Consider the following 12,252-nt stretch of genomic DNA (forward strand, 5'->3'; position numbering starts at 1 on the left):
CCACCTTTCACTTTACTTCCAGACAGATGCAATATATTATTTGTCTGCTATGTGCACTTATTTCCCTGCTGATCTAGGAGCAGCCGTGGAAAAGGGGAATTTCATGTTGAGGGTCGTTTGATAGCAGGAGCTGAAGCGCTTCCTCTGTAAAGTGTGAGATCAGAAAGAAAGTTAATGATAATGACTGTTAAATCTTATGTAAGCACAGCAGATTTAATGCTTGTTGGGGAGGGTGGAGATGAGTAAGTGTTAATCAAATATATCTGGGTGCCAGCCAAAGGAAAATCCTAATCTCTGGTGGTTACCTGTCTATTTACTAAAGCAGGGGTGCTTGGAGAAAGGTCTCTAGTGACCAATGGCACCATCTCTAAGGGGCTGTGGGTGTCCCAACCTCCTCAATATTTGTAGGCAGGGGGCCAAGCCCCCAAAATTTTGTGGGGGTAGAGGAGGTCTCCTCCCCAAAATGTGTGCTTGGCTGGCTGCACCACCCCCACCGCTGCCGCAGTGACCAGGCCAGGGCCTCTACCGCCCTCACCTCCACGGCCTCTTCGGCAACGAGGCCAAGACCTCCAGTGTGAGGCCTCCACCGAGTCCCACCACAGCCATAGCCGCACCCCAGGAAGCCAGGCTGCACTTCCAGGAGCGCAACCACATCTGTAGAGGGCCCCAACGGAGGCCATGTGGCAGAAGTGGAGGCCCTGGCTCAGTCGCCACCATAGCAGCAAGCCAGCAGATGCAAAGCAGTGGGAAGCAGCCGAGCATGGAGCCCAGCGTCATGAGCACGTGATGCACAAGTAATGTTACAATGTCACATTGCACATGCGCCGCTGAGCACCCACAATGTTGGGCGCAAGTCGGTGCCTCTGCTAATGGCTATCACAGCAAATGGCTAAGTTCATACAGGAGAAGAAGAGTTTGGATTTGATATCCCGCTTTATCACTACCTGAAGGAGTCTCAAAGCGGCTAACATTCTCCTTTCCCTTCCTCCCTCACAACAAACACTCTGTGAGGTGAGTGGGGCTGAGAGACTTCAAAGAAGTGTGACTAGCCCAAGGTCACCCAGCAGCTGCATGTGGAGGAGCGGAGACGCGAACCCGGTTCCCCAGATTACGAGTCTATCACTCCTAACAACTACACCACACTGGCTCTCCAAACTTCAGAAACATAAGCCATGTAGCACCTCAGTGAGAACTAGTCCCTAGTCCACTGAATTGTGAAACTGATTCCACAAGTTGGACCTGCATCAAAGTTTACGGTTCAGGGTTCCAGACATTATCTTTTTGAGGATAATCCATTGCATTTCCCTCTTTGCTTAGTTTTTCTATCCTCTGCATAACAGTCAGCATACTGGGACCACTCGTCATGTTCAGCCTCCTCTAGACCGAACATTTGGGCAGAACCCTTTGTTTGTAAAACCGTTATCCTGCCACCACCCCCTTTTATGCATGGATGGTACCACTTCGACTACATAAGGATCCAATTCTATTGGTATATATATCATATCAGCCTTTGCCAACCAGATGTCCTGCAGATGGTTTGGATTACAATTCCCATCAGCACCAGCCAATTGTGCTGGCAATCTAGAATTGGACTGGTATTCCTGGTCCAGTGAGTTTGTTTATTTAATTAATTCTATTTAAGAATCACTTCCCATAAAACGAGAGGAAATTTAGGATGGGAAAGTGGGGGTGAATAGTTTTATTGAACGGCAGTATATTGTTGAAATGGGTATATTTATAGTATTCCATTGCCCCCACCTTTTAAAAAAATAGTATATGAGTGACTATGTGGACACACACACACACACACACACACACACACCATTTTACATAATTAAAAAACAAACAACTTGCATGATTGTCCAGTGCATGAATGTGCACTCTCTGCAAACTTGAGGCAATAGTGCTAGTTACAGCTTCTTATGTTCCAAACGATAAACAAGGACTCATCAGTAGGGATGGGATTAGCTGTTCTGTACCTGTTCATCATTTGACCGAGTGATCGTTACTCAAACTTGGAAGCTTAAAGAAATGGGAATCACAACACACCACGGTTGGTGGTTTGCAAAAATAGCATTTTTGGATTTGAACCTTCTTGCAACATTGCAGCATTTATGGAATGGGTGTAGTTCTTCACAGTACTGCTGCTGTTATTCATTGCTCATCATCAAGCAGTAATTTGCATGCCTCCAGAGGTATTGTAATCTGTCTGTCTTGTGGTGTCACATTAGGTTTGATGTGACCCCTTCTTCTGTCCTTATTTTCTTTGGGAGTTTAATGTAGCTTGCAAAAACAGCTGAACAAAGTACTTCATTTTACTATTTTGCTATTTTTCAAGTTGACTCCATCATCGATCCTCAGTTGTACCATTGACCCTAACTGGGTTGTTTGTTTTGCGGTAGGGATCTGTATTGTTTATTTTAAGCCTTGTTTGTAAAAATCATTTTCTTTAGAAATAAAAGCCCTTTTTTGACAAATATGCATTTGGTTGATCAATATAAGTAAACAACATTAACATTTATTATTTTTAGAAAAAATGATACTTTAAATAGGTTTGCCATTGAGCTAGTTTTAAGGAAATTTGGCAAAATCTAGACATCCGACATGGGTTGACATCTGTCCAGAATTTCCCAGACATTTTAGCGATTTCTGCCTGGACACTGGTACCGACAAAAGTATTCCAGTATGACAACCCTAACTTTAAACATAAGCATTCAAACATTTCACACATTTAAACATTCGGTTGGGTGTGCAATGGTAGGGGTGGAATTATAATGCAATTATATAGTGGAATTATAACTTTCTCTTTGAAGAAAGTTGTGTGTATTGTTTCCTCATCTGTATAAGAAATGAATGAAAAACATAGCCTTAATATATGATGAATTGAGGATGAAAGCTGAGGAGATGAAATCAAATTTATATAATTCAGAATGACCTAAGTTTTGTACGCAGCAGATGAGACTACGTATGTGACTCTGAGAGAAACTCAAAAAATCATTCTTTCTTTTAAAGAAAGCTACTGGTACCATTAGTCATTACTAATGTCTACACACATGTAACAGAAAGCTATATAAGTAGGGAGACAGGATAAGAAACATTAACAGTGGATGTTAAGCTACCTTCATTTCATACCCTTCTACTGCCCCGATTAAATCGGGGCATCCCGTTTATGGGTGCTGTTTTCTTGAGAGCAGAATGCCCAAAACCACACATTTAGGGGCACCATGATCTCATGCGGTTCATGTGATTCATGTAGCCGTGCATCCTGGTTTTCTGCAGCAATGTGTTTGTCAGGGGCCAGACTGAGGAGGAATGGTGGGAGCCGCCCCACTCCCTTCTCCTGAACATTCCCAAGGGCATGAGGACAGTATTGATTTAGAACAGTGGTTTGCAGAGGGGCATAGTCCAGAGGAGGAAAGCTGGGAAATACCGGGTGAAAAACAGCTAGAAGAGGGCACACCAGGAGAGAGATGGCTGTCAGATTCAGTGTCCTTGGACAGCATTCTTGACCCCCCCCCTTCGCCTAGGACTAGACGGGCTCTGAGAGTGATAGAACAGAAAGAGCAGAGGCAACAAGCTCAGATTACCCGGCGTAGGAGTTACGTAGATTAATGGGGACAGAGGGAGTAAACCTTAACTGGGAGCAATGCCATTTTTAGAGAGAGATGCATTCCTTTGTCTGTCACTGTGATTATTAAAGAAACTATCTGGTAAGAATGTTCCTTTCATTCGATCTTCTTAATTACTGCCACCGGGGGAGGGATTCGATTCCCCGAAGCCTGACAGTGGTGGAGGGTATATCATTGCCTCCCTACACATTTTAGCACATTGCATCCGATGTAAATTCCAAAACATTGACAACAAATGGAGTATTGTTTGTATAATGGCCTGAGTTTGAAAATGTTGTTAGGTTGGTGCTTTTAAAAAAAAATCAGTACTGTTCAATAAAGCTAGTGGTCATATGGAAACTAATTGGCTCACATGGTTAGCAAATGAATGAAAAGCACAGAGCCCACATTAAAGTTCAATTACCATTCCACATAAGAGTCAAGCACATAATAGCAGACAACACAAGCTCCTCTTTATTCTCTTGTATCACTGTCACAACTGTGATAACCACACCCAGGGCTTTTTCCCCCAGTTGGAACTCACTGGAACTCAGTTCCGGCACCTCTCAGGTGCCATTATAATTGCCATTATAAGAGAACAAATGTGGTATTCATGGTGAGTTCAGGCATCTTTTTTTCTAGAAAAATACCACTGACCACACCAGGTAAAGGTAAAGGGACCCCTGACCATTAGGCCCAGTCGTGGATGACTCTGGGGTTGCGGTGCTCATCTCGCTTTATTGGCCGAAGGAGCCGGCTTACAGCTTCCAGGTCATGTGGCCAGCATGGCTAAGCCGCTTCTGGCGAACCAGAGCAGCACACAGAAATGCAGTATACTTTCCTGCTGGAGCGGAGCCTATTTATCTACGTGCACTTCATGCTTTCAAACTGCTAGGTTGGCAGGAGCAGGGACCGAGCAATGGGAGCTCACCCCGTCGCAGGGATTCGAACCGCCGACCTTCTGATCGGGCAAGCCCTAGGCTCTGTGGTTTAACCCACAGTGCCACCCGTGACCACACCAGAAACTGTATTTAAAAAAACCCCTCCTAGATTACCAAAACTTGTATAATCTCTTAAATCTAGGGTACCTGTCTAGTATATTACAATTTCAAACCAGAACCCCAAAGATATGTGACTGATGAACTGAAAGATTCAAAAGCACCCTGAAGAAAACAGGGAAGGTTTTTGAGAAGTGTTTCACTTAAACACTTCATCTGATCTTCATAAAGTATTCATGCTGCACATCATTAACTCCAGACCCGAGTCCATCAGCTGTGAAATTCAATGTTTGCATGCAGAAAACCAAGGCTCTGGCTGGCTTTTATTCATAATATAAATCTGCAGATGCACCATCCTTCTTAAGATGACATAGTGATTCAGAAAATAAAGGATTGTAAAGATTAAGGGAACTTTGAAGAGAAGAATGTCATTCTTTACAGAGTGCACAGCGCCATTGTCCCCAATTATGCTTCTGAAGGAATGTGTTGGGTTTTGGTTTCTCTCTCTCTCTCTCTCCCTCTCCCCCCCCCCCCCGTCCATCTCTGAGGACAAAAGCTGAAGGACAGTTTTAAATGAAAGTCTCCTTTAGGAATACAAAATCATGAGCTAGACAGATTCGGCACTGACTGTGCCATGCGAGTGGTGACAAAGAGAGACGGAATACATGCCAATAAAGGATTGAGAAACATGAAGAGGCCATGAAAACAACCCAAAATTGTAGCAGAAGAAGAAAAGGAGGTAGAGTACAGTGAGGAGAGAGGTTTGTTTCATGCATTCAGAAATGGACAATAAAATTCTCAACAGAGAACACATTATTCCTGCCATTACAAATACATCTGTAGGCATTGCCATCACATTTTGCATAAGGCAACTTTTTGATGAATGCTTAGGGCCCCAGACTATATGCCACACTTTGAAAGGGGGGAAAAGGCTGTGCTTAAAGCAGCCACTTCTATTTTTTAAGGAAAAGCCACGGGGAATAATGTTTCCAATCCAGATTGAGGCCTACACCTAATTCCTACCCCAAAACACCATACCCAGGTGTGATTGCTCAGTCAGTAGAGACTGAGCAGGAGAATTTTAATCTGAAGGTCATGGGTTCAAGCCCCATCTTGGGCCTAAGATTCCTGTATGGCAGGGGGTTGGACTAGATGACCCTGGTGGTTCCCTTCCAACTCTGTGAAAGGTTCATCTCGCTCATCTCGCTTTATTGGCCGAGGGAGCCGGCGTACAGTTTCCGGGTCATGTGGCCAGCATGACTAAGCAACTTCTGGCGAACCAGAGCAGCGCATGGAAACGCGGTTTACCTTCCCGCCAGAGTGGTACCTATTTATCTACTTGCACTTTGACGTGCTTTTGAACGTCAAAGGTTGGCAGGAGTCTCTCTGATTCTACTTGCCCTTAAATGGCGCTTCTGGAGCTAACATCTAGGAAGGAGGCAATTTTTGATAGAAGACTGCTCTGGGCCAGGATCAGGACCATATTTCAGATCAGGACTACATTTCTCCATCTGGATCAGGACCATATTTCAGACCAGTGCCCCAATGCTGCTTTTTCTTAAAGCAGACCCCCTGACATCAACTGCACTTAAGTCAGTCCCATTGATTTGTATGGGTCTACTTGAAGTATGACTACGCCTCGATCTAATGTAGTGAGTTTGACCTCATGTAAAAGGTCAAGATGAGCTTCCTGCTTTGGGCAAAACAGCCAACCGATTTCAGTCGACCCAAAAGAGCTCTGAGAAGGCTCAGCACATTCCTCCATGGATCTAGAGATATCCCCACTCAGAATACCACTTAATGGCTTCTGTGACGTTACATGGAACTGATTGAGCATAGTGACTCTTGAGTGTGAGCTGGAGAGCATTCAAATCTTACTGTGTGGTTTTGGGCAAGCCAAAAATTTTAGCTTAAGACCCTCTATAAGCAACATTAGAAAAGTAATATACTGGCTTACCTTTCAGGACTATTAAAAGGATTTGTGAGGTAATGTACATGAACTGATTTTAAGACACAAAATAAGTGCTAAACATCACTACCATTTGAGCATTAGAATTGACCACATTTTATGTGAATGCTTTATAGCTATATTTAAGAACAATAAAACTGGAAAGACACCAATGGATAACCTAGTTTCCCCCCGCCACAGAATGTTTCCATTATATTGTATATTTAGCCAATTCCAATCGATCTTTATTCAGCTTTCAGTGTGTACATTTGTCCTACAGTTCATGTAAATAATAAATAATAATAATAATTTTATTTATACCCCATCCATCTGGCTAGATTTGCCTAGCAGTTAAATAAACAAAAAGGAGGTATATCTTGGGTGTACTCTCCAGATTATGGTGGAAAACAAGGTGGGACCCAGTTTTCAGCTATAGTTTAGCTTCCTCTTATGTTCCCTACACATAAATATGCAGTGCTTTTCTTCTAGAAAAAAGAGGTGCCAATACTGAGTACCCTTGAGTACCCCCAGAAAAAAGCACTGTCCATATTAAAGATCATTGACAGTGTAATGCTATACATAGGATAGAAGTCTGCTCAGAAGCAAGTCCCTCCAAGTTCAAGAGCTTTACTCCCAGGTAAGTGAGCTTAGGATTGTAGCCTTACTGTGGTTTAGCTTTCTCTTAGCCTCTTTTATGCTGGACTTCCCATTCTCAGCAATCAGAACTGCTGGTTTGCACAGCACACCGAGCAAAGACAATAGAAAATGTCTGTGTAAGGTCATCATGGGCTGAACAAGTTCTGGTAGTTAAGCCCCACTCCTTTGCCTTCGAGGTCCTCAGTGAGAATTGTTGCCAGGCAACGGCCAATTGCCAGCAAGGAAAGACTTGCCTCCATTATGAGCTGAGTGAATTCAAGCTGCTCAATTCCCACTCTGTCCTCCAAGATTCTCAGTAGGCTTTGCTGCCTCTACGGTTTGAGGGTGAAGGTCAAAATCAGGGCAGACCCAAGAATGAGGGCAGGAAATGTCACCTGAGTTCCTCTGCTTGAAACCAGACTTGCCATTTTTCATCTGGGAATCTTTTATAAGCCGGTCTGAGAACTTCTCATAAGGCTATAAAGTGAGCTTCCTAGGGTTGATGGGAGTTGTTGAGTTGAGAGAGCTGGCATCCATTGTCTTGGGAGATGATGGAAGAAAGTGCCTTCGGGGGTAAAGTCAAACCACTGGAGAGTTACTTTCAGGATGCTGTCAGTGGCTCCCAGCTGGTTGCCCAGGTAAGTATAAAGACAAGGGAAAGTTTCTTACGGTCCTTTTTTAGGACCCTCGTACCTACGGGACCACCTCTCCCGGTATGCCCCACGGAGAGCCTCAAGGTCCATAAATAGCAACACCCTAGTGGTCCCGGGCCCTAAGGAAGTTAGATTAGCTTCAACCAGAGCCAGGGCCTTTTCAACACTGGCTCCGGCCTGGTGGAACGCTCTGCCTCATGAGACCAGGGCCCTGCAGGATCTTCTTTCTTTCCGCAGGGCCTGTAAGATAGAGTTGTTCCACCTGGCCTTTGGCTTGGAGCCAATTTGATTCTCTCCCCCTCTTTCTTTTTTCTTTTCCTTTCTCCTCCTGCGATGAGGCTACATTTTAATATTTTAATGTTTCAATATTTTAATGTTGTATTTTAATTTTGTTTTTAAGTTGTATTCATTCAACTTGTTTTTATTATAGCTTGTTAGCCGCCCTGAGCCTGGCCTTGACTGGGGAGGGCGGGGTATAAATAAAAACTTATTATTATTATTATTTCAATGTTTACAGAGAGATGCTATAGAACACAGCCTCTAGGATAATGGCGTTGTCCCGAGTGAATCTCCACCCCCATCTCTCCCATTTCCTCATTCGTCATTCTCACCATCTCCTCTGTGGGTGCTGCTACATGCCCTCTGTCTTTGAGCTCTTTGCTCTCCTACTTTTAAGGCTTGCCAGGTTCTGGGAGATGGATCGTTTACTAAAGACACCATGTCAGCTGGGTGTTGTACCGGTTCTCCCATGACTTCCCAGCTTTTCCCCTCATCTACCTCTGAGCTGCTACCTCCCTCAACGCCCTGTTGTAAATATATAGTGTCTTCCTCTTCCTCCTCCCTGGAAAGGTCAGGATGGGGAGGCAGTCTTCACCATTCCTCCTCTGCCCAGTCCTTGACAGTTACAGCACCTGCTGTAGCTGTAGAGACTGACATGGGAGGGACATGTTTTATTGCAGAGGGAGATGAAGATATCCAGTTCTGCTGCTACAGGTGCACCATGGTGTTTTATCTCTCCAAGCTCCCCCCAGGAGTCACTCCTCCTCTGGTCACTGCTCTGGATGCATAAACTGACTGTCTCCAGTGACGGGTATTGAAGTTCAACAACACCTAGGGAGCCAATGTTTCCTCACTCCTGCTCTAAATAAATAAATAAAATTAAAACTGCTGCCTGTCCCAGCTTCTCTAGGAACCTACCATGCAGAATATGTAGTTTGATAGTTAATCGTTTATCTCTATCTCTGTCTCTCTGCTATACAGTGGTACCTCAGGTTAAGTACTTAATTCATTCCGGAGGTCCGTACTTAACCTGAAACTGTTCTTAACCTGAAGCACCACTTTAGCTAATGGGGCCTCCTGCTGCTGCCGCACCGCCAGAACACGATTTCTGTTCTCATCCTCAAGGAAAGTTCTTAACCTGAAGCACTATTTCTGGGTTAGCGGAGTCTGTAACCTGAAGCGTATGTAACCTGAAGTGTATGTAACCTGAGGTACCACTGTAATGCTTTACATCAACTGGACAGACATTGTTTACCCATTGTGCCTCTTTCTTTCTTTCTTTCTTTCTTTCTTTCTTTCTTTCTTTCTTTCTTTCATCCATCCCCAACCCTCTTTCTTTCCTTTTCTCATTCCCTTACTTACAAGGACCTTACTTACATCACATTCAGACATTATCCAACAAAATAAACTCATCTCCCAGTTCCAGTCTCAATTCCTGACAGGGTGTTTCCTGTTTGCCCTTTTAGCTCACTCACTGGTAGATGGAGATATTCTCTTTCGGTTGACACACAGCCACTGCTAGCCTTGTCTGACTGACTGCGTTCTTATCCTGCCTTAGCTCTGCCTAATTTCTATTCATGCTCCCATATGAATACTGCAAACAGTTATTTAGGCCTGCAGAAGCTTCCTGTGACCGGTGGCTGAAAAGGTGCTGAATAAAATTCAAAACATGAAGTCAGTAATAATGAGGTTTTGACAGTGCTACTGATAGTAGCCGGGCTTGAGAAATGATTTTAAACAGATTGCTCCTTGGGGGGAATAAAACATTTTATTTCAACCTGAGTTGCATAGGAGCAGCGCTAAAAATAACATCTATTAACTGTTCCATTCAAAGGAAAATGAATCAAGGAGTAATTACAATGCCTTAAGAAAAAAGTCAAGGATCTCCATCAGTTGGATGCATGGGGATTGTATTTCATTTATATTGTGCTAAAGAGAAGTTGAGCTCCGTATGAGGAGTCCAAAATTCATTGGGTGATTATTGGTCTGTGTTAAATTTAAAATCACGAAATAGTCTAGCAGTCAAGTTTGCAAAGATTGAAAGATCCAAAAGTCACAATGCCTAGTGCAAGTAAGAAGTAATAGGAACAGATTGTCAAACAATGTTATTCTCTGGCACTTTCAAGTACAGTTTCTTTTGCAAATGTGGTTCACCACTGACAAGAACAATTTTCTTTGTTTCTGCAGCTTCTAAGGACATTCCTTACAGCCCAGTCCTGGTCATAGGCTTCAGCTGCTGCAGTGCAAGCACAAAGGAGAATATGTGAAACAACAAACAGCCTTGAGAGATACTTTAGATGACCAAAGTTTGGATGGCAAACACTTTCATGGAGCACAGTCCATTTCATCATCCGATTCATATTCCTGGAAGAGCAGCCAATCAAGGAGCAGCCAGTTGGCTTACAAACAAGGCGAGGAAAGGTTTTTTTCCTGGTATGTTTTGGAGGTTCTGAAAGCATTGCATTCATTCTTTCTTTTCTGTAGCACCACCAGTGTCCTTCACTCAATACGAGTAGTCAGGTCCCAGCTCTGAGGACTATGTTTGCACTGAAAATATACCTCGGTACAAATATGGTGCAACTCTAAATAAAATCGGGGGGCAGATGCTACCAGCCAGCTTGATTTGACAACAATTTCACCGAAGGCAATTTAATGAATAAACATTTTTTTTGCAGAGGCAGGACAGTGTGGAAATGCTATCCTAGCTTTGGGTAACTGTTGCTTAACCGGAGAAAGAGGCAGGGAGGTCAGCATGGTGCAAACCCACTGGCAGGATCACCAAATTGGTCAGCATGGTGCAAACCCACTGGCAGGATCACCACATTGACTCCACTATTGTATTTGCACTGACTTCACCATCTCACCCCTCTCTCTCCTTGCATAGCTGCTCCACCCCATCTGGTAAGCTGCTTCCCCCTTTTCGCAAGCAGAAACTGTAAGCGCAAACACTACAAAAAGGCTTTTTATCATTTCTGGCATTTTTTGCAAAAAAAGAAAAGGAAAAGTGATTCTGCTCCTGCACTAGGTTTGAATAGGACACAACCACGTTTTAAGAAAAATTGAGAATGGATCTCTTTAATCCATAGCAGATGCTGCTATGACAGTTGCAATGAAAAGGCTAATATGAAGTGCACACCCCTGTATGTCCTTGCCTTTGGTCAGCAGTACCCAAAAGCTAAGGAGAAAATTATTAAAAGCTTGCTTTTCTGATATCTCTTTGTCTCGGTCGTTGTATGGAAAAGAAATGTTACCAATAGGATTGTTCAGGATATAGATTGTCTTGTTCCACACTTCTGACCTACACTGCAATGTTAACATAGATTAACAACTCACGACCTAAGAGGATTATTACAGTTTCTCAGATAAAGCAGGTAATTAATTCCCCGAGGGGACTAATGAAGCCATGTTTTGCTATAATCATGTTTAGTTTTCTGACTGTTTGAAAGGCAGCGCTAAAAACTGGACAAGCGGGGCAACAGCAAAGCATCAGGATGATATTTTACAGCAGGCTCATACCGTTAATCATTTAGTGAATTTCACACTCGACACCCCTGCGTATGAAGTAATCACATTATTGTGTCGCTTCTGGGCTATATTTCATGCAGTTTTGTGAGGCAGGCGCCAGCACCCACATAGCACAAAGCCCACAAGAGAGGCTATTGCTCTTTCAAAGTGGGCTGGTCATTGAAAACACAAGGCACTGATCACTTTACAGAGACGGAAATAAGCATTTTCTCCCTTCTCCAGATGCCAGAGCATTCAGGAGGCTGGAAGAAGGTATTTGTCCTCCCTGTAAGCAGTTTTAGGAGTCCCTGAAGGAAATTCTAAGGGGCTTGAAATGTATTGGATTTTTTTCTTTAACGGCTTTTTAACTGGTTGTTTCACAATAAAGGACTATTTTTTATCTATGTCAGCAAACACTGGCCAATATGGTTTTTACAGCCGTAAAGACTAGGAATTGCCACTGAAGCTCGTGGAGTCAGACCAAGATATGGAGTCCAGGGGCTCAAAGAAGAGAGAAGTGTAAACAACTTGAATTGTGCTCTGGCTCAGATTAAAATCTGAGCTGGAGACAAATTCCTAGATGGCCGGGGCCCCCTCACAACCAGTCAGCACCAAAACAGACCCCA

At 43.6% G+C, this 12,252-nt stretch overlaps 1 long non-coding RNA gene across 1 annotated transcript; it reads left to right on the forward strand.

The window, feature by feature from the left end:
• The first annotated feature begins 6,876 nt into the window (after positions 1-6,876).
• Positions 6,877-11,334, forward strand: LOC308593964. The gene is made up of 2 exons (XR_014011157.1): positions 6,877-7,828; positions 10,310-11,334. It is a non-coding gene; the product is annotated as an uncharacterized lncRNA (long non-coding RNA).
• Positions 11,335-12,252: the final 918 nt, after the last annotated feature.

This window comes from Podarcis bocagei (assembly GCF_964188305.1).
Source record: "Podarcis bocagei genome assembly, chromosome: 8".
Lineage (NCBI taxonomy): Eukaryota > Metazoa > Chordata > Lepidosauria > Squamata > Lacertidae > Podarcis > Podarcis bocagei.